Raw genomic sequence first — 23,400 nt, 5'->3', positions numbered from 1 at the left:
TCCTATACTCCATTTATCACAAATTCAGTGAGATATAAGCTGGATAATAAATAAGGTAGGTGGAAACCTGGGCTGCCAGAATTGAAAGTTATTATCAGTGTTTCAAAGCTCAGATTGTATCCAGTATCTAGTTGGGTTTCTCAGGGATTAGTACAGAGACCAGTGCTATTTACCATCATCAACAAGGGCAGTGGGATGTCAGGTTTACAGAAAGCACCAAATCAGGAGAGCAGACATTATGCTGAAGGGTGGTAGGCTCGCAGTTCGGAAAACTCAGGAAAGTCAGAGTCTCAGGGAAGTGATCCTTCCCCTCCATTTGTCACTTATAAGACAGCATCTGGAGTGGTGTGTCGAGTTTGGTGCTTCCCAGTACAAAAGCAGTATTGACATATTGGAGTGAGTCTAGCTGAGGACCTCAGTCAGGAGAATATGATATTCAAGAAGAGACTGAGGAAACTGGGTCAGTTCATCCTGGAAAAGAGAAGGTTCAGTGGGAAACTCATGGCTGTCTACAACTACCAGGGAGGGAAATCTGTTCATCCTGGAAAAGAGAAGGTTCAGTGGGAAACTCATGGCTGTCTACAACTAACAGGGAGGGAAACAAAATGAAAATGGAGTTAGGTTTTTCTCAGAGGTTCATGGAGATAAGTGGAGAGACAACAGATGCAAGTTGAAATATTTTACCTTGAGAGGCGGTTAACTACTGGAACAGGTATCCTCTCCTTGGAGGTGTTCCAGACTTGACTCAACATGCCCCGAGCAAATTCATCTAATTAAACTTGTTTAGAGCAGGTGGTTGGACTAGATGATCCCCAGAGATTTCTTCTGGCCTAAATTATGATTCTGTGCTTTCCACTTCGCAGTCAGTGACTCAATCCTAATGAGACCAAATACCAGCACATAATGAGCTCTACCTTCCCTTTCTCAATCTTTAAATATAATAGGTGGTAGCTATGAAAAAGAAATTTGGCAACCAGTGAGTACAGACACAGTACTTTCCGGTTTGCACAGCTCCTGGGTCTTGATAAAAGAGGGCAGTCAGAAGTAAATGATGGTCTAGAGACTGAAACATAATTTGCTTCAATTTGGCTTCCATCTTTGGTTCTTTGATTGCATCTTATTAGCTGACTAAATATTATTTTGAACTTAATACCTTTAAATACTCCTAGATAAGTTTTGTACCCTGTGTGTTCTTACACTTTGAATGGTACTTTTTTTTTATTTCCTGCCTTTGCCTGACAATGAAATTAATACATTTTGATATACTTATGGAGCTTCAGCTTTTTTCCTTTGTTGTTTTAACCCTGTCAACCCTCTTTATACACGTGAATCACCTACATATCATAGGTGCTTTAAAGTGAACAGCAAGCTGACAGCTGCCAGAACTACTAAGTAGAGCTTTCATTTTCCTTAACAGTAAGTGAACTATTCCATGGGTCTGTTATTAAGGTCAGTCTGATCCAATAAGCTGCAACTTCCTTAGAGAGATTAACTCCTCTATTGTTTTTTATCTTTTAACTGCACACATACCAAAAGAAAAATCAGGGTGACTCTACATGGTTACAGATTAGGAACAAAAATTCCCAATAGCAGGTATTGTGTCTTTCTTAAACTGATATTAAGATAATTACTGTTGCCCTTTTGTCTTCTCTCAAGCATTATGTAGCTTGGATAAGTGTTAACCTACATGTAATCCACCTAGAAGATCAGAAACTGACTGTCTTTTAACCTTTCAAAAGTTTTGTAAAACTGTGTAAGAATACCAAAAGTTCTCCCTTCCTTTCCTAGTCCTTCATGTGTATGTAAGCACTCAGATACCACTGGAAAAAAAATTCTTCATTAAGAAAAATTCAGTCACCAAAGGTTTTTTTTCCTTTAATTTGCCAGAACTGAAATTGAAAAGTGTAAAAGACTTTGAACAGAAAAAATTTAGGGAGTGATGGTTGTAACTTTTCAATCTCAAAATAATTTTCCTTCAGTGTTTCCAACTGTGAATGCTGTACTATCTACAACATTCATAATCGAAACTAATTTTAAGTATGTTCCTTTATAACAGTTAATAAACGCTACTTAACACCATTGCTGGATAAAGTGCTTTGGATTTTCTGTAACTTTCTACAGAATTGGGACCATTCTAACCATCATACCTGCAACTCCAAGTTTGACAGAAATCTCATTGAAATTATGAATTCAATTGACCCTTGTTTTCAAAATCCATCCAATTAGAGCTAAATTAGGTAGCTCTATCTATAATGATTGAAATTTTTGTCAGAAATCAATGCATTAGTTGAATACAGTATGATGAATACAGTTTAGACCACCACCACATGTAGTTAGATTTTAACACATCTGTCTAGATAAAACACAATTCTTATCCCATTATGGTTCACCAGAACCAGATAAGAGCTGAAGGAGCTGTTATGTGCTCAAGCAATTATGTGTGGTCATTCTGGTCTTTCCTTTTGGCAGGCTAACATGGCAACTACTTACTGTATCCCCTTTCCTAAAGAAGAAATCCCATTCTCAATCCTACTCCTTCCAATACATTTTCCACCAGACCCACCTCAATTTGTGATGCTGATAGAGCCATGGCTGCTTGAGCTTTATAAGAAATTACTATCTTCAGACAATTTTTTTTGATACACAGTTCCAAGAACAGCACATACTGGAAAGCATAATTTTGCTAGAAATTCTTCAGTAAAATGACTTTAAAAAGTAGCTCCAGTAATCTCCAGGGATGTCAGTCTAGAGACCCACTTTTCCTATTTCCAGCATCTACTGAGGCTCTGAGTAGGCAGAACCCCAGGTTCTTGCATGAGAGGGAAAAGCTTCTGTTTCCTGTACTCCTGGTCTACACCTTCAAATCTAGACCATATCTGATTTCAGGCCTATATGCTGTAGAGGGGTATGTTTCACGGGAAAGCTGAACATTAAACAGGGCACTGAGCTTCCTAGAGACTCCCAAATTCTCTTTCATCCCTGCAGAAGCAATCTTTAGGGCATATATGTGCATTGCCCATAGTCCAAGCCAGCAGAGTTTCCCATCAGGAGGTGTCTCTCAGCATTGTTGGCCATCTTCAAAAACCAAACCTTTGGATTAGCAATGGCTCACACCTCATTGCTCTGGAAAATCCAATTTTTTGAGAAAAGAATGGGGTTGAGAAAGAACATCCTTGCAGACAGTACAAATCACACCAGTGTACCACATCAGTCAATCAGAGGCAGAAGTTCTGAAGTTATGAGGTAAACTAAATTCAGACTGGCTTTTCCACTGTAAACCAGTCCAATTTGTATTTAAAAAGGGTCACAGGCCTTTCATATGTTATTAGCTCTACTGCTCAACATGTTAATCTGAGCTTTTCAGCTGTCATACCTTCACACACCTCTTATTAGGTCAACTTGTAAAGCAAAGTGTAAATACCCCTTTCTATAGATAGGTTGGTAATCCAAAAAATTCCATGCAATGTCAGAGGAAAAAAAAAAGAATGGTAAAGATTATGAGAAGGAGAAGTCAGTAAGAGTATGAGCACAAAAAAAATTCCAAGAATTATGTGTAGCAAATGTGGCAATAAGCAAATACAAAGATCAAGGAAATACTGCATTATTGCTGATGACCATGAATATTTTCCCTACTAAGAAAGTCCCTTAGTTCCTTTTTAAATTAAGCTAGTACATTTATGAAAATACTATCCAACTTGTTAACTAAGTATTAAGTATTTAGTATTATTATTATTCTAAAAAGATGTTTCAAATATATCTTTACTTTCTTTATTCACCAGTAGGTTTACAGGAATTTTCTAAGTGATGCAATAAAAATAAAAAAAAGGCCCATTTCACAGTTCTTTTTCTCTTGGTAATTTAACATTACAAAGACCTTGACAGGAGGAATGACCCATGGAAAATTTTTAAATTCTTTTAGAATATCAACACTTCTATCATGTTATGCATTTAAGAACATTTTGATTCCTGAAAAGAGGAAATAGAAAAATAAGAACAAGTCAATATTATGGTTTAGTTTGATATATGAGCATATTACTCTGGTTTAATCCTTCATTTTAACAGCATACCAATTCCATTTCTATGGTTATGTTTCTTTACTTTCTTGATATTAATTTCATGCTTATTTTCCTAAACGTCCTTAAATTCATCAGTCTTTTAAAATCAGTAGCTGGAACAAAACATTCAGTAGGAAGAGTAAAAAAACACATATCTATACAGAACCAAATAAATTTTCAAAATTAGATATTCCTACAGATGGTGGTATCTGATAGAGTAGGTCTAAATATTGTTCTATGTTAGGCCTGTTTTTAGAGAAGTTTCAATTTCAAACTTATTTTTCTACATTTCTTATCATGGTCCCATTGCAGCTGAACAAGATCCATTTTCATTAAGGACATCACACTTGATTTGGTACTCTTAAATTCATTACAGTTTATCACTAACATTTCCCTCCACCTTTAATAGACTTTCTCAGCAGGACATCCTATCCAAAACAAGGACTGCTAGAGTACCCTGTCTGAGCAATCTCTTAAATCTTTCAATACAATTATATTGAGCATAATCTGGCCTGTTGCATACCTTATATGCATGTTATATATATATGAAAGAGCACAGCACTTTTTGTGACATTTTCTTCTCAGTTTTCAAGATTTTCTTTCCTTTCACAAAAGGAAATTCTTCCTTTTGTGAAAGGAAATGAGATCTGGTGATTTCAATGAGGATCAATTTGGCAAGGTTTGGTCCATTTCCCTGCACTTCATGTCATCCCATGCCATTTTATTGTTTTCCCTTCGCTGCAGGATTTTGTTTTTCTTTAAGCATTTAGTTTCATCAACTACTTCTCCTGTCTTTTCACTTGACTTCATTCCCTGATTTTGGGATTTCAGTAAAGTTAATTTTGGTAAATTTCAGTCCTTTTCAATGTACCTCATTTCATTGCAATCTATCTGGTTGTAGTCACTCCACTTCAAAATTTTCTCCTTTTTTTAAATTGTGTTTTATTTGTTCATATCTTACTTCCAGAGTGTTTGTGACACTTTCTTCTCTGTTTTCAAGATTTCATTTCCTCTCATGAAAGAAAATTCTTCTTGGCACTGCCCCAACATTGGTCCCTCCACACTTTTCTCCTTGGCACCAGCCTCACACAAATGCAGCTTTTACTGCTCCACCTAGGGTTAAGGTTACGCTTAGGGTTAAGCTTGAGAAAACCACAAAGCCCAGAGCTCCAGGGACACTGCAACTACTCTCCAAAATAACCAAAACCACACTCTATTATTTTCTATGGTAGTGAGTGCTTAAAATATTTTCTTTGCTTTGGGGTTTAAGTCCTTCCTACTCTTAGTCATTTTCCTTCGAGATCCACTACTCTCTAAAGGTATTCTATATCACACCAAATCCAGACCAAATATAGTAAAACACAACTACCTCTTCTGAACATCTTCTAGTTTTGTAGCCACTTAGACAAAAGCTCTTTTTCTGAAAATGAGCAATTTCAAAAAGCATTTAGAATAAGATTTCTGATTATTGCCATAATACCAATATATAGTTTCCCTACAAGTGCTGGTTGTTAAGAAATGGAAAAAAACCCGTTTCTAAAACCTAGCTTCCACCCAAGTCCAGCTCCAGATGTGAGGATTACAAGGTACTCTAGCTACATGCTTATCTCATTCAAGACCTCTCAAATTCCTCTAAGCATAAATAGGAGTACTGTACAATAGTTAAGATTTCTATGAATTTTTTTAATTATATGAAACAAACTTTTTACACAGAATAGTGTTAATTCTATTGAATAGCTTCAGATATTGACAGACCACCAAAAAATGATACTGCTTGGTTTGGGAAGATGCTTGAAGCCAAGACTGAACTTCAAGTCTAATTGTTCAAGGAAATTGTTTCTATATATATCAAAATGTATCTGCATGCTATAGTAAAATTTGGTCACATGATAAATAAGAAAGGTAGGCTTACATTTTTAATATCTACAAAAAGTGGTTCAATACAGTTTTCCATTTTCAAACCTTGATATAGGCATCAATTTTTTCTATAATCTTACTTAATATTACCTCCCAGACATAAACAGATTGGATCTTAGCCACAAAGGGACTAGGAGAAGCCAAGACTTCAAATAAGGTATTGGTACAATCCTAACAGAAAAAAACCAAAAAATACCACAGCAAGCATGCCACCATTTCTCAGACAGTTACAAGAGAATTAAGAACTTTACCATGGCTGTGCCATTAGTGCTCAAAAAGGATGAGGGAGACAGTCATCCATTGAAAAAGCAGGTCACCATATTTTTTAATTTATATTAAGAGCTACTAATATATTAGAGAAATCTTACATAGCATGCAACAGGAGTTTCCTTAGAAAGAATGTTTGAATGTACTCAAATTGGCAAAGATAAGATACACAGAAATATACAGATGACAAACAATTTGAATGTGAAGTGATATTCTAAATAAAATAAAAAATCAAAATATTTCAGCAAATTAATGTCTTTTATTCTTATTATTTATTTTTTCTAGTAACGAAACACAATCATACAATACTCAAGACAGTTAAAGTAAACTGTGATTTTTCATCATTTTTGTGCTGTTTGAAGAAAATAACACTGATTTTTTCCTCTGGAAGTTCTAATGCTCCCAACATTACATTTCTGTTGAATTTTTGTGATGATCAGACTTTACACTAGTAAAATTTAATGTGCTCTACCCAAAGAGTTGCTGTTTTTTTTAAGAAAACAAGAAAAGCACATGCAAGGAGACATCATAAGTAGTATAAATGTAATTTTATAAATGCAATAATGTTACTGAGTGTGAAAGGAAATGTACGAATTACATAAACTCCATTTTAAAATGCAGATTATACAGAAAGCAATGGTGCATAAGGGTACATCACATCTGACTAATGTCTTGTCTATGCAGCATATGATAAAGCAATCTTCTCCACTTCCAACTAATGCACAGAAGAAAAAGTTAATTTCAATTTCAAATACCTGGAACTCCTCTCCAGAATTTTTAATTCCCGTTTGGCCATCTCTCAGTCAGATAATTATGTAAAACTTGACAATTTGCGTGAGGAGGGAGAAGAAAGCAGCTGTTCATGGTGACGGTGAGCAAGGACAAGTGACATCTTTCTTTTCTTATTGTAATCATTCTGTGCTAACTGGCTAATTGCTCTGTTCTTGGTAACTAGATTAATATTATTTAGCTGCTTTATGTTTGGTATCTTTTGTATTATTTTTATATCAATACACTCATCTTGGGTTTTATTTTCCAGTTTCTTGAACATGCTTTTATGCTGTTCCAAGGAGTTTTTTATTTACTCTCCTTCACTTCTGGATCTTTTTGAACAGTTAATGCATTTGTCATGTATTATTTTTTGTGGTTTTGTTTTCTATGTTTTTCTTACTGTGCTGAACGTTTTAGTTCTGGACAGTATTTGAGACAAAGTTTATAGAACAAGTAAAGTGCTTTGCACTGTAATTTTAATCTAGTTAAGTGTAAAATTACATCTAGAGTAAAGCCAAAGGGGGGAAATGAAGATACTGGATTTCAGAATAACAGAGTTTAGGGGAAAAAATTCAGCAGGTTGAGTGAAATCGAGTGTAATAAAATAGCAGAGAGGAAACAGCAGAGAGAAACTGAAACGTGTATAATGAGATTAAAGTGTGCCCAAAGGATGTGGAATGCATAACATACAGCAATAAAATGAGGAGTTTAAAAAGCCAATATGGCCAAAGGAAGGAAAATAGAAGAAAAAAACAACTCACACAGTAAGGAAAAGCAACACAGATGGAACCTCACTGAAATTAGGTACTAAAAGATTTGTGTGGTCATCTTGATCCACAGGTTTTGATAATTCTGAAAATGTCAAGTACAGAGAAAGATTTGAAGGAATATAAGGCAAAGCTGTGAATACTAAAACCAATTAAAAAACAACCCTGCAGTGTAAGACAGCTGTACAGAAAATAGATTAAGCAAAACTATTTCAAGGGACTGATGTAAGAAATTGGGAGGACCTTTATATTTCCTGCCTACACATGTTCCTATTGCCCATTAAACAACAGGAGCTGAGAAATTACAGACATTCAGGGCAACAGCAATCAATGCAGGAGGCCTTAGTCTTGAATTGGAAGCGAACAATAAAAAAACTGAATCTGTGACCAGTAATTTCTGACATTTAAAATGTATAATTTTTCAAAATTCTTATTTGGAGCGAGATAGGTAAGCACAAATTTTGAGTGCATTTTTATAAGAGAAATAATTCTAGTTAGGATATTTCTTTTTAACTTGCAGATTTAAAGAAGTGGCAGTGTTCAATTATATCTTTCATTCTTTGAACAGTTAAGATTGTTTTGATTTTAGATTTTTCCACATCAAACATTGCTTTCTCCATATCAACCCACTGTATTGTGAAGACAGTTTTGCTTTTTATCTGCGCCACCAAATGGGCTGCTCCTCTTATAGAAATTGCCAAGGAAGTAATTTTCTCCTCTTAAGTGAGCTACAATAGTCAGGAAGACCAGCAACTATCATGGCAAATCTTGATCTACAAACTCTTACAGAGACTGATAGCTCAAATATGTTTTGAAACTACATTTTTTAGACCTTAAAAATTTGTGTTTCTACTGAATCATTTTTAAATTTGAAAAAGCTAGCAGAAATCGGCACAATTTATTTATTTTACTTATAGAAAGTAAAAGATTCTTCTCAGGAAAAAAGTAATATTTTCAATTTTATTGAAGAATATTTTCTGTTATAAACCAGTTCTGAAATATTAACTTCACAAATACTATCATAATTAAAAATCACCCAACAAAAAACCACCCTACCCCACAAAAAAGGGGTTTCCATCTGAAAAATACAAAGAGCAATCTGTTCTTTATACTATATATCATTACCTTTGTCTCCCTTTCCTTCTCTTTGCCTCTCTGGCTTTCTCAGTCTGAATTTAAGTTCAAGTTCTTACACTACATAAGTGACTCACACAGATATTCTCACAAATTAAAGGCTACCACTTGATCCTGTAGCCTTTTATAAGTAAGGTTGATGGGGTTCTGCAAAGGCAGTTCAGAAAATCTAAGCTGTGATCCTTCAGTGAATCATCTTTCGAGAACCTTACTGTTTATTAGTCTAGAGGGAGTCCAAAGAGACTAACTGAATAAGTCAGATTCATGAAGTTGAACAGGTTAACAGTGGGGTTTTTTTCCCTCATGCAGCCAACTCTCAGACAAGCAGCTTATCAGTAAATTTCCAGGAACAAATATTCTATGCTAGAAGATATTCATCAAGCCATTCATATAGCTGTGAGTTATGGATAACAGGTTTAGACAAGATTTAGTAATTTGTTTCAAATAATAAAACAAGATATTTTCAGACATAATAATAATCAAGTACTGAAACAAGAGATTGGTAGTAAGAGAAGCTTGGTTTTAATAGGATCCTGATTCATACAATTTTTCCTGGGTGACCACTGACAGAATGAGACTACTGAGCTACCTGACCCAAGGAAAGCTAAGAAAGAAAAAAACCCTGCAATGAAATTAGAGCACAAGAGAAAAAGGATGGAGTAGTTTGAGGGAGTTGCAGTTCAAGTGCCATTTAGACATAATATCTGTTTCTGGAGATGATTTATCACTGTTGCTACCAGCAAGAAACTTTACAAGTAGATCTGTACCTCTCCAGTCATAAAATGATACTTTTGAGATTCTTGTACAGTAAAGGAAATCAGATAATTTCATAGTCCCTGCCTCTGTTTTCTGGCACTGTAGCACCATTGTCTTGAAAGGGAACTGACCCTTAGCTATCTAGAAATATCATCCAGAATAGTTCAGAGGTAATTTAACAAAATTAACCTGGAAATTTTCCCCATGGGAGGAAAGTAGGGATTTCTCGCAATTTAAAACAAATTAGAAATATGATTTTAGCAATACTGATTTGGGAATGGGGGCAGCTGACAAACAGAAAACAACCTAAACTAAATTTTTAAAGCTTAGATTGAAACCAGGTTTTCTTTAAGGCATACTACTAATTCTCAGGTTTATGCCTGTTACTTATCATTATTTAGATGAGACCCTGGGCAAAGACTGAATTTCGAAGTTAGATGATCATTAAATAAACTGGCTTTTACCCAAGTTCCTGTCCAACCTTCTCATTTCTCAGCGAACCCACTCTTTAGACATTTGAACATAGATTTCTACAAAGCAGAATAACTGAAAATGAGTTTTAAGGATATGACCACGTACTTTGTTTTCCTCCTTTTATGCTATCAACTGGGTCATCATAGCAGCAAGCTGATCAGTCTTGTTTTGACCATCTGGGATTTTGTATCATAAAGGAGCACAGAGAGACAGTCTGAGCTGAGAATTGTCTGTTTTAAAAGAAGAACAAGAATCCAGGTAGCTAAGTGATATGCATTTTTTACCTATTGCACACTGATAGGCTTCAGAGTATTTACCACAGCAAAAGGCAGAAATAAATAAAGATTCAAAAGTTGATATCTTACATAAGATGCCCTGACTAACCCAATTTGTTTAATACTAACTCTATACAAAACATGTTATGGTAGTGAACAAAATCGATTGTGGTAAATCAAATACATGATTAGCAATGATAAAAATAAGCAGTCACTATATACACTGCCTCTAATGGGTAAGTAACAACAATAGTTAAATCATCTTTCAGTCCTTACCCCTGTACATGGATGGAAGTACAAACACTTTTTAACTCTGAGGATTCAGTTTTTCATCTGACTTAGTGGCTGCCCCTTCATTTATAGAATCAGGGTACAAGAGGAACATTCCACTCTCTTGGAAGCAGTCATAGTCTGAGTGTTTTTGCCTTTAGAGCCCTTAGGCTATTTTCATACATCCAGAAACTTTCCCATTAAACACATATTTAACATTCCTAACGATATTAAGTCTGTGGAGCTTCACCTTCCTACAAATTTCTGGCTGCATTCAGAACTGAAAGAAAACTGTCACAGGGAGTGCTGACCAAAAGATTCATCAGTTCATGTCCTATGGTGACCTCAGATGGCTATTTGAATATTCTGAAGTTACACTAAGAAGAAATATTTTCTGTGAGTATCTGGAAGACCTTTACTAATTTTTTCTTCATTTAAATCTTTAGAGACAGTGCTTACTACACAGAATGCTTCATGCAAGTAAGAGCACTGGTAGCGGGTTTATAAACAAAGTCAATAGTATTCTAATTTTTATTTTGACAGTCCTCAGAAAAAGTGCATGTATGAAAGGTAATCATCTATTTAACCATAAGAACTGTAATCTAAAGTTAACTTTGGCAAATCATAAAGCACATTTTGTCTCTATTTACTGTGGATCTGAATGTGCAGCAAATAAGCATGCTCTAAATCATTTTAACCTTTAACATAGGGGCCTAACACTCAAGTCTTAATGATTTAGAGCTCCAATATGGAGACTGAAATGCTCTATAGTACAGAAAGTTAAGCTGGTTATGTTTCAGAAGCAAATATTCCACACACACCCTCCTACATGCCCCCCCTTCAATCTAAAGACTACCATGATTGTGTAGAAAGAGAGAAAAAGTTAAAGCAGATATCTCTTGTCTTCTGTCAAAGGAGATGTCAGAGTTAGAAGACTCCTACAATGTTTGCATCCAGAAGTGATGTTGAAGTAGACTCACTTCAGTAACATTAACTGCATCTGTCCCTGAAAGCAAGAGAAGGCAGAGGTTCCCGGTGGACCCTGTAAGCACTGAGGAATAGAGTTATCCCCTTTAAAGAAGTCTGAAATTACTCACATTTTTTACACTCAGAAGCATTAGCAGGTAATTTAGCTGGTGTATGTGGACTTCAATGATCATAGGGATGAATATTGCTCTTGCTTAGTTCCACCACAGTCTAAAGAACTCTTAGCAACTGCTGTGGACTTAGGCCCTCTTCAGTGCCAAATATTTCTGTGAAGGTCAGTGTTCTTAAAGCACATACAAAAATTACAGTAGGTTTTGATTTTTCTGGAAGTTTTTTAGAAAGTGGACTAAAACAAACAAAAAATCCCCAGAGAAGTTTTCTGTGAATGTTTGAATTTTATTCTGTTACTAGCACAGGATGAGATTATTCAAGGTCAAACATGTCTCAACCCCATGACTTGCTCAAGACCTGGGAGCTGTCAGAGCCGCCTGATAATTTACTCTGATGGAGATCCTAGACATACTGAAGGCAATGGGAAAAATATGTCCAAGGCACAGACTTTATTATTCTGTCACATTATTCCCTTACTACTGAGTCTTTCATAAGTTTAGTGATACTCTGGTATAAAACTAAATATGCTCAGAATTCACTCTCACAATTATTGTGTAAACTTAAAAGTTATGACTTTTACTGTCACCCGTTTCTACCAAAAAGAGAGATGGTGTTCTGCTCTCATGATTTAAAAACTTTTTGGAAACAAGAATTACATAACCAAAAAAAAAAAAAAAAAACAAACAAAAACAAAACCCCCCAAAAAATCCAAATATTTATTCTCAACAAAGAAAATGATGAAGAAAAAAAACCAAGTTGATACCACAGAGACTAAAAAACCTTTAGGACTTTTAGTACTGTCAAATCACATATGTTCTTTTCCATTTCACTAAGTTCCGCTTCTGAGTTGACAGAGCTTCACTTCTTCATCTGCCAGAGGTATTGCTATTGCAACCTTACCTAGAACATACTATGCCATATCCTAGTTGCCTGTTTTACATTTTGAATTCACGTTGCCTTAAGCAGAACACAAACCTGATCTCAGAATGGCAAAGAATAAAAAATCCAAACCAAACCCAACCAAACAAAACTCTTTTACTTTGATCCTCAGCTGCCAGTACTGCAACCTGAACTTTTGGTTCTGCGTTCTCCAATTAAGAGACCAAACCACACTGATGTCTGTAAGTTCTGCACAGGAATCTGGAAGCACTGAGAGATACAAAAGACTGTGAAACAGGGAATTTTGTTGCTTCCATTTAATCCACAAGCAAGAGATTCATCATCCAGAATTTATGCTGATTTATGTTTGACTAAAGTCTGACCACAAGTGGGAGGAAAATGCGAAAATAGGCACCAGAATGGGAACTGATATACCTAGGTCCTTGCATATAGAAACTTGATTTTGTGTGTCTCGTTCCCAAACACCCCATGAAGAAGTGGCCAACAGATTTGCTAGATAAATCAATTAATACAAATAACTATGTTCATCAGCTGAGTACTGAATAATAATTTGTAAATTCAAGGGGAGACTTAGAGTTTGGTCTTGCAGTTCATATTAGACCTTTTAAGACTGGTGAAGTAGTTCAGCAGTAGCCAGGACAAGACTTCTGCTCTTACTGAAGGCAGGCTGAAGAGGACATGAACTGCAGGATGCAAGGGCATACAAAAGAAAGTAAGTTAAAAGGCAAGATATGCATATGTAGCATGTGAACTTTGTCTAATATTACAATAAATAGCATAGTTACAGAAATATTGGATGATGTGAAAAGTTGAATTCCTGTTGGAGAATTGGGAAAACTTGAGAAACATGGAATGTGTTAAACTAGTACAGGTATGCTTTTTTTTGGGAGGGAAAAGATGTGCTGTTCTGTTAAGACTAGCTGTTCAAAAGTCCGTAAGAGGTTAGGTTTATATATTATGCCAGCAGAATGACAGACAAAGAATTTGCTCTAAACTTGTACAAGGGAATATACTTTGGAAAGAAAAACTAAACCTATTTGTGCACACAGAGGTGGGTAACTAATTCAGAGCCTTTCCACAGGAGAGATTCAAATGTCCGTGTGGACACTATAAAGTGGCTGTTTAGCCTGAATAGACTGAGATAGGTCTTGAGAAAAACAAAGAAAGTTATTGACATCTGAAATAAACATCTCAACAGAAACCAGTCTACAAATTCACTTACTCATTACCTATGTCTATCAGAGTTCACATCACAAAGCAAAAAACACTACTCCCTGACTCAATGTTAAATTGCACAGTATTCTATCTGTATGTTGGAGAACAGTTTTTGCTATTGAAGACATAACAAGGACCAAGTTTACCAGAATAATAATTCTGGGTCATGCCTCCTCAATTTCTTTGCTTTCTCCTCTTTTCTTTTGTTTTTGTATGTGTGTTTGTGAAAAGAGCACCGAAGCAGACAACATTACTGTACATTGGATTTTGTGTGATTTTTCTACTGGTCAGTGTAAGTAGCCATGTCTGGAAACAATGTTTTGAAAGAATCACTGAAAATATTTCTCTTTTTTGTTTTATGATTTATTGGGAGAGTTAAATTGTCTTGTTACTAGGAACTAAACAGCTGTAAATTTACTAGGCATACAGCAATTTAGTTTACATAATTCTGTTTAGCTTAAAAAGGCTATTTTGTGCTAAACCAAGATTGGGTTTACCATTCCATCAGCCTTACTGCAGAATACAAAGATGACTTCTTGACTAGAAGACAAGAGAGAAGGAGAGGTGTGATATTTTCATTTGTCTGGAGCCATGCAATCATGTCCAGTTATAAATCTGTTGTCAGTTCCACTGATCAATAATTGTTAGCAATAAGCACCACTAGTCTCCAGCTTGACACTGATGAATAGTATAACCAAGAATAGGATAAATCTCCTGATAACAACATCTAGACTCAAAGAAGTCATCCATCTTCTTCTTTCTTTCTCCTGTCCTTCATCCCAAGAACTTATTGCTCTAAATAAGTACTACTTCCTTTTTCCCCTGTCTCAAGATGGGCTTAGCCCTAATTTTGCTTCAGTTCTGTCTTGCCAGAAAATAAATAATGCAGAATTTTCATGGGATTTGCAGAATTTGATTGTGATATCCAGTTTTATTTGAATGCAGGTATATCTTTCTGTTCAAATGCAATTTTGTGCAAAGAAATGCCTTCTGCAGGTTAAAGGTTGAAGTCAAGTGTCTGTAAAGCTGAAGACCCCATTCCCATCTGAGAAAGAAATATTAATTTAGAACATATTATTCTGCTGTCACTATAATTTGGGCTTAGTTTTCTTATTTGATCTCAACAGAATTCTTCTTTAAAAGCATAGACTAATTTTAGATTTTTTTTAAATGATGTTAGTTCAAAACAGAAGGCAGCAAAACACATTGATGTACAACCACAGAATTTTCTTCAACTACAATGGGTTGGAAAACTGCATTCTCCAGATCACCTGGAGAGGTGCCACCTGACAAGGAAGGCAAAACATGACCTCATTGGATTACTATGGGAGAAAGTATAACCACAAGTGTTTTAAGAGAAGGGTATCTGTATCCTTTCACTGTTCACTTCTTAAGAAGTGAGTCATGTACAGACAGATCCATTTCATGCCATCTCATCGACATTGCAATGTTACTTTTCAATTTATCTTCCATTTGTTGAACACATAAGAAACCTTCTCAGTGACACCCTCTGAAATGTCCTTTGGTTATTGCTGTGCTCTAAAGTTCTTCTAAAGTAAAATTATTGTAGTCCCAAATGGGTCTTGTAGAAAAGGGAAAAATGTATTACAGAGGACAAGTCACATCACAATAGCCTGTTATTACGGCTAACACCTGCTGAAAGAAAGGGCACTATTGACTAAAGCATTCTGTCAGATTTAAAATGCGCAGTCATGCCCTAGATAAGCTTACCTAAATTTTAACACAACAATACATATCTCAGTGTTCTTAATATCCCAAGCAGCCCTTAAATTCTGCGGCTATGTACAATTCATATATAGATCATTTTGTGGCCAATCTGCATTTTATATTATATGCCATGGCTTTGCATTCCAGTGTTTCTTACACCTTTAGTCTATGCTGCTTCTTCACCTCATCCTGGGTGTACACATACTCTCTGAATAAACCATTTGAGGTCAAAGTCCAATTAGGATCTACACTTTGTTTCACAAAAAATAAAAGTTCTAAATTTCTGCTGTACATCTGCAGCAGTAGTTATTCCTTTCTTCTTTTGGCTGCCTTGGGGACAACAGTAACTTTATTTGCAGCTTGTAGTATGTCAAGAGGAAAGAAAGCATCACAGGAACAAAGAGCTTCTGTTAAAATACAGAAAAAATACCCTTACATATAGCACAATAGTGCATTTTCTCAGCTTTTACCCTAATTACAAATAAAGCCACAACCCCTGTACTAACCAGTAACAATATAATCTAGTCACCTTCATTTTGCTTTCTCTCAAATTATAAATATCTCTGCCAGTCAAATGACAAGCTCAAATTTAGAAATTGCTATTTTGTCTAAAGTATGGGATATGATCTTGCAGCAAAAACCAAACTGAATTGCACTCTTATTGTCTACTTCTTCTGGAAAGAACAGCAATTAAATAATCAATAGGCCTGATTATTGTTTTTACTACCTAGACAGGAATATGGCAGAACTTAAATGCATAATATCTTGTATTGTTTTCACTAGAATAAAGAAATCTTTCCTTTTCATAACACCCCACCGAAAATACCATTTTCAGTCACTTTTCAAACTTTTTTTTTTTACGTAGGCTAAACCAAAATTGTCTGGGAATACTGTCTACTTCCCATGAACTTGGGGTACTTTTGTTAGTTGGTTTTTATTTGTTTTTTTTCTGAGTCACAGCAGAAAGCAACAAATCCTCACAATCAGACTTTTATTTTTGTGAACATTAATTAGCAGTTTTTCCCCTTCCCCATTTCAACTTTTGTCTGCTTGCATTACTGCTTTCTCTTTCAACTCATTTATTCAGTCTAAAGATAGTTTACAGCAAGCATGCAAATGATTAGCTAATGGAACACTTGTCAGTGGCCTCTGTCATGCATGTTCAATTTAATAATCTTTTACGAATCTCTCATCTGCAGAACATATACAAACAGCAGACCTGATGCAGCTGAGACAACAAACTAGATGAACTAATGAGTAAATCCTTGGGAGAAAAAACAAGTTTAATATTTCTACTGTGTGACAGAGAAGTGTTCACTATGAGAAGCATTTTAAAGTGGTTACCATTTGATAGTCTGTGGGAAAGAAAAAACCCTCTGCCAGTTATCTATGCACTACTGTCCCCACTTCTTCCACCATACAGAACAGCTTCACATTTTCTAATATACAGCAAGATACTTAATGGTCTTTTTAAACAGAGACCAAAATGGACAAACTAGGGGTTTGACTGTCTTGAAACAATTCCTTCCTGGGAGTGATCAGCCAAGTGTTTGCACTTCACGTTGCATTAATCCATATCTCAACAACAAATGCATTTAATTCACTGAGTTCCAGCAGTTACCTCTTCACGACTGTCATCCTTCTGTCTTGCTCAAATTTACCACAAGGAAATTCTAATTCAGGTCAATAGTAAAGAATTACTATGTATTGCTACTAATAGGCAAGTTGTATGACTGACTTTTTATTTCCAAGGATTTCCTTTTCACTTTTGCTGAGAATATCAAAGGACCTCAAGCGCTACCTTACTCTTGCTCTTATTTCTTCATTTTGCTCTTCTAACTACACTTTGGATAGTCTTAACTTAAGACTATCTATATCTTAACTATAAACTTAACTATAGTTTATAGTTAAGACCCTACCTCTCATTTCTCCTTTTTCTAAATTTAAAGGTAAAGTGGGGGAAAAAAATCAAATGCTGTCTTATAAGGATTTATATTTCACACTAAATAATTATTTCCTTTTAGCTGTAGGGTCACAGCTTCCTGTCTCTCTTTGCCACTAAACTAGTTAAGCATAAAGATTAGACTCCTCAGGGCAACACCTGCACATTCACTTTAAGAAAAACAAATGGAAATTGTCCTGTCCTTTCTGAGCACAGCACATTTATCTACCAGATATTTAGGAAAAAAAATCTGGTTGATTCATGAGAAGTATAAGGTGGCTTTTTGGTAAAAATGTATGCATTTTACAATAAAATACTAGCAGCATTTTAAATGAGCATAGGGAAAGCCCTCAGATATTCTGTTGCCAGTGCTGGTTCTAAACCTTGAAAAGAGACTAAAAGAATATAGAATGAATAAGAGCAGCACAGTTTCTTTCTTCGTCTTCTCTCTTTCAGGCAGAATAGAAATCATAACTCCCAGAACACTATGAGACAGACCATGGTGCTCAGAAAGGGAATGTCTGCTCCTGTATTTAAACCCCATGGATCCCATCTATTTTGGATTAGTAGTTCTACTGTCACCGGTAGATTTAGCAATATTCCCTCTTTCATTTGAGTGATTTGGTGTTGTTTAAGCTCTCCTTCAACCTCCCCTCAAAGTCTGAGATAGTATTTACTGAATATTCATTTCTTCCCATTTCGAGAGCAACTGTAAAAGGAATCAAAATCATACTAACACACATAAATGTGTGATATCTTGCTACAGCATGGCTAACTAGTATTTGTATTTTGTAAAGGTTGTTGTAAAAAGATGGTTTAGGTACACACAAACACTTTATCTGAAGAGAAAGAAAACTAAAGACTTACTACTAAAAAAAAAATCTTTGCAGTCAGTGTTCCCCTTCCCCATGAGTTCCTTTTGTTTTCAAATGGACTATTCCATTAGGAAAGAAAAGGATAATAATTAAAAAAAACCTGTGTTGCATATATTTCCTGAACAGGTAAAATACTAGTAACAGTAGAACTATAAAATTTTCACAGAGCGAAGTTTTTCCACTGATCTTCAAGCCATCATTAAAATCTTAGTTCTCAGGAGAAAAAAAGTGATGAGTCAAATAAAAAGATGTTCAGTTTTACTTTTCTTTTTGAGGAGGAAGTAAAAACCATCAACCAGAACCTCTATCATTAGACTAATGCTTTAAAAGAAATAAATAGAGGGATTTAGAGAGCAACACACAAATTGAGTTTAGATTGTTTTTACAAAATTGATTGATGCCATGATAATTTTTTGCCTTTTCTTTTTATATACATTTTATGTATTCTCAGTATTCTTAGCATACATATTTGTAATTCTTTCACCTGATAGCTTAAGTCCTGGTATTCCACTAGGCAAGAAGACCAAACACCCTAAAGGCCTCACAGTTGGGGGCTGGAAAGACTTACACTATCTTGAGAAACCTAGGCTCTCCCTAGAACATATTTTTTAAATGGGATCAAGCCCCATCAGGGGAGATTACTTTAGAATAGGGAGATGTCATGCCGTTCATTTTGGCTTCTCATTGGTGAATCTTTGTCAGATATGCTAATTTGCAAGGTCTGTAAAATTGTATTCGCAATATATCAGGGTGCACATTTCAGCATATTCCACCCTGGTGAATTTTTACACCTAAGGATCCTTATTAAATACCGAGGTAAAAACCCTTTTATCCCTTAACCATGTCTGGCTCACAATTCTAGGACCAGGAAAAGGCATCAGATTAGTAGAGAGAAAATCAGATGAAAGCCATTCTTAACAAAATGCCATTGAAAGTCATGTATTTCTACATCTGGCGCAAGTGAAGATCTGAATTATTATACTTTTCCATATCAATACCCTTAAAAGATATCTTTTGTCTTTCTAGACCCATCTAGAATTTTCTTCATATTTTATACACTGGCTGCATACAAACAGGATCTTTGGGAAGTGAACGCCTAATATGGAATTTACTCACGAGCAGAAAGCAATCTTAACCATGGAGACAAAACTCACGGAGTTAGTACATTATTCCTTTCAAGTCGTCTAGCAATAAAGACTTCTAGCTTGATGGACAGCTTAAACCAGGCTACCTAATATGCACAATATCTCTTGGTTTCAGGATATTTTTAGATATTAGAAGCAGCTCATTTGGTTTTATTAATTATATAACATCACGTAGAATTATGGTAATGGGCTTCTTATAATATAATGAAATAGAAAAATATTCAGTTATGCATTAAAAATTAAAATTCATAAAAAGCATTCAAATACATCTTAAAGTCCTTTCTTTAATATTCTTTTTTCTGGCTTAAGGATTCCTCTGAAGAGGGGAATCTCATGCTTGACAGTTTACATATATTAAAAGTGCATTCAAAATAAATCAATCATAGAAAATCAGCTGGTTTTGAAAAACTGCAGTTTAAAACATAAGAAAAGCAGACGAGGATGAATGCACTAAGTTTTTCAAATGCACAGATATGGATTATGTCTCTGAATGGTCCCCAAAATTTAAATATCTGGAGGCTGGGAAATTATTAGGTTTTTTTCTCACTGACCAAGGCAGCATCCAGTATGAGTTCAGGCTTTTCTTGTGGCATGGAGGATCATCCTCTGACTGCTGTAGTCAAATGCATCATTTTTTTATAATGAAAATATTTGTGGGGTTTCCTTTCCTAGGAGTTCTGTATTCTGAATGACAGTAGCTTTAGGGAACATTGACAGAGGCTTACGGGATATCTCCATCCTTATGTCCACATCCTTATGGTTTCCAGGAATGTGCTATACTTCTGGGAACCTTCCAACTGAATAGATCCAAACTGCTCAGCAGACACACCAACACACCCCCTGGACAAGATATTTAATATTCAAAATCCACCATAAATAAATGTGTGTTTTCTTAAAAAAAAACCCACAACCAGAAATCCCTGACAACCTGAATCTCCTTTTATTCTCCCCACTTTGCTCACTTTTTAATCTTATCTCCACTTTCTTCAATTTCTCTATTCTTCTCTCATGTTATCCCCTTTTTATCTTTGCAAAACTTCCTTGGCTCTTTCTCTGTCTGCAGGGACCAGGTAAAGGTTTGCAATAAAACAGCTGGTGATAGAACAAGAACACAAGTCCTGGGCAGCTTTTACTCTTCAGACAGTGTTTAACAATTTGTTACAACTGCAGAGAATGATTTGGACAGAAAAATCACAAAAGAAGGCTGAAAATCTACTAGAACACCAGCGCAATTGTAAATAGATTGCATTGAGAAACCTGCACTTACCCAGCATAAGTTACTTTTAAAAATAACCAAACATAGCCATTCTTTGCAGGAAAACTCCTGAGACAACTAGATTAGCCTCATCACCTGTTATTATTTAATGAATTTGATGGTACTTACTATATTTTGAGTGGAAACCCAGTTTAGACATCACCTAAACTTAGATGCTATTTTGCTTTACTGTATTCACTGAAGGTATGTAAGGTGAAAAGGAGAGCAAAACCTCTTCTTTGGAGTCCAAATAAAGCTGCATCTTTGACAATTAAGCATCTTTGAACATGAGAAAAAACCCCAAAGTTTTCAGTTTACAAGCAGTAAATCTGTAAATACAATATCACAACTGATTAATCTTTAAGTAATCTATTTCAAGTTTCTGATCTCACCATTTTTTTTATTTATTTTTAATTGAAATTCATAGATTTTTGTGCTTAGGCCCTCTCACATTGGTCAAATAAGAGTATAAAAAAGTCTGAAATAATATAGTTCCAAAGAGCTTAAGAATGAACATAAAGTACTTTATGTTGGATTTAAAGTACCCATAGCATGATAAACTAAGAATGTGAGGTAAGTTTTTCAAAACTGAACATTTATAAGTTTCAGGCCCATTGAAGTAACCTTTCTCCCAGGACTTGATTTGCAGTCAAGTCTAAAACAAGTAGAAAAAGACTAAGTTCGCTTTTGAAGGCAAGTAATCAACAGCTCAAGTTCTTAAGTGAAACCGTATTTCTAGGTTTTCCTCAGAGATCTGGAAAACTGAAACCAAAGCCTTTAGTTCCTTTCATGTCGCAGTTCCACTGCCAAGCACAGGCAAGAGGGCTACCAGCTCCTCTTCTGCTAACATCTCAGCACCTTAAAATCAGATTAGGACCCCCATAGCCATTGGAGTCCAAGGTGGAATGTTGTGCATTGAACTACGATCCTAGCTGGTAAAAAGCTGTGGAATGCTGGACTTCCATCCCCTAGTTCCAGAGGAAAGAGCTTCTTCAGAGGAACTGATATAAAAACTCCAGAAGGTGGTTATGTTGCCACTAATTCAGCATTTATTGACATACTCACAATTTCTAAACCAAATAATTCTCCCAGAATATTTTTTTTAATGTTAGATGATTAAAGAGACATTTAGTTTGTACATGCACACACAGATTTTAGTATCTTAGACAGGAATTATTGTGACAAAGTAAGAAATAATATTTACCACTAGTCAAATACAACCAGGAAGCCATTTTATGATGCCTCTTGGAAGCTTATCTGTTATTAGGCAAAGAAGCCATACTGTGAACTCAAAATCAACCTTTCCTCAGCCATTCTTAAGTTCCTAAAAGCACAGCACCTAGACATCCATCACCTAATCTTCTATTCAAGCAATGAAACACAGCTGTCAAGCAATTGCAGAACACACTAGATATGTAACTGGAGAAAACCAAAGCAAAAATAAGATTATCAAGACAGAGGTTATACCTCTAATGTCTGGTCTTGTACAAAATATAATGACAGGAAAAATTCCATGTTTCCCATCTAGAGATGTTAAATGTTCACATAAGTCTTGCTGTCAATAGTCAACGATGGCAATGAAAAGAAGTACAAAGATGACACTGAATCAGTGCAAAAAATATGTGCATGTTTGCCTTTTTTTAATTTATTTTTCTTTTTTTTGGCCTTTTCCTCACCTTATCTTTTTATATGAGAAATTTGAAGTATTAAATATCAAATCTATAACCCACCTTCATTACAGCCTGGAAAAGTGAATTAATTTGTTAGCAGTACATTTCTCAGTAATCATGGTGCTGTCATGAATTCATGCTTTCTAAATCCATTTTTAAAACCATGTTGCACTTCCCCACCTTCCTTTAGTCTTTTATGCAGCATTCTGGGGCAATAGCATTTATTTCTCTAGCTTTCTCATTTGTATTCTCAAAGTCTCAGGAGGATATTATGCATTTTCCCTGGACAGTCAGACAGGGAATAACACTGCAAAAAGCAACATTTCTATGTGCATTTTTCTTACTGTAACACTCAAACAATATAAGCACGTTTATATACGGTCAAATTTAACTTGCTCTTTAATATGCTAGAATTCAGATGATTAATAACATAAGAAGGCATACAACTTATTATTATGCAAATAGATAAATCAGTAGTATCTTGATTACTATACAAAGTTGACAGAAAATGCTCTGGCGCTCTATTTTCATTTTAAAAACATCCTTATTTTGTATTCTTTGTAATTATGTAATTAGTGGTAGTAAGTAGTCGTAGTAATTAGTAGGAAAATTCAGCACTTTGGTAAAGGGATGTAAAGCCACTCTTGTGGACACTGGGACTGTCATTCACTGGGCCAGGCTGGGACTGAAAATCCTGGAAGGCTCACCAGGGTGCCAGTTTTCCCAGAGCACTGCTTGTTGTGGCTGCTCCCTGTTCTGTCCTATAATGTTGACAACACCCACCTGGGAGATCTGTCTTTCCAAGGGCACCAGACCTGAGAACAGCCCTGGGAGAGATGTGGGGAGAAGCTCTTATCCAGAAATTTACCAGAAACTCTCCAGAGCA

This window comes from Aphelocoma coerulescens, chromosome 4 (genome assembly GCF_041296385.1).
Source record: "Aphelocoma coerulescens isolate FSJ_1873_10779 chromosome 4, UR_Acoe_1.0, whole genome shotgun sequence".
Classification (NCBI taxonomy): Eukaryota; Metazoa; Chordata; class Aves; order Passeriformes; family Corvidae; genus Aphelocoma; species Aphelocoma coerulescens.
Note: the sequence above shows the minus strand (reverse complement) of the source record.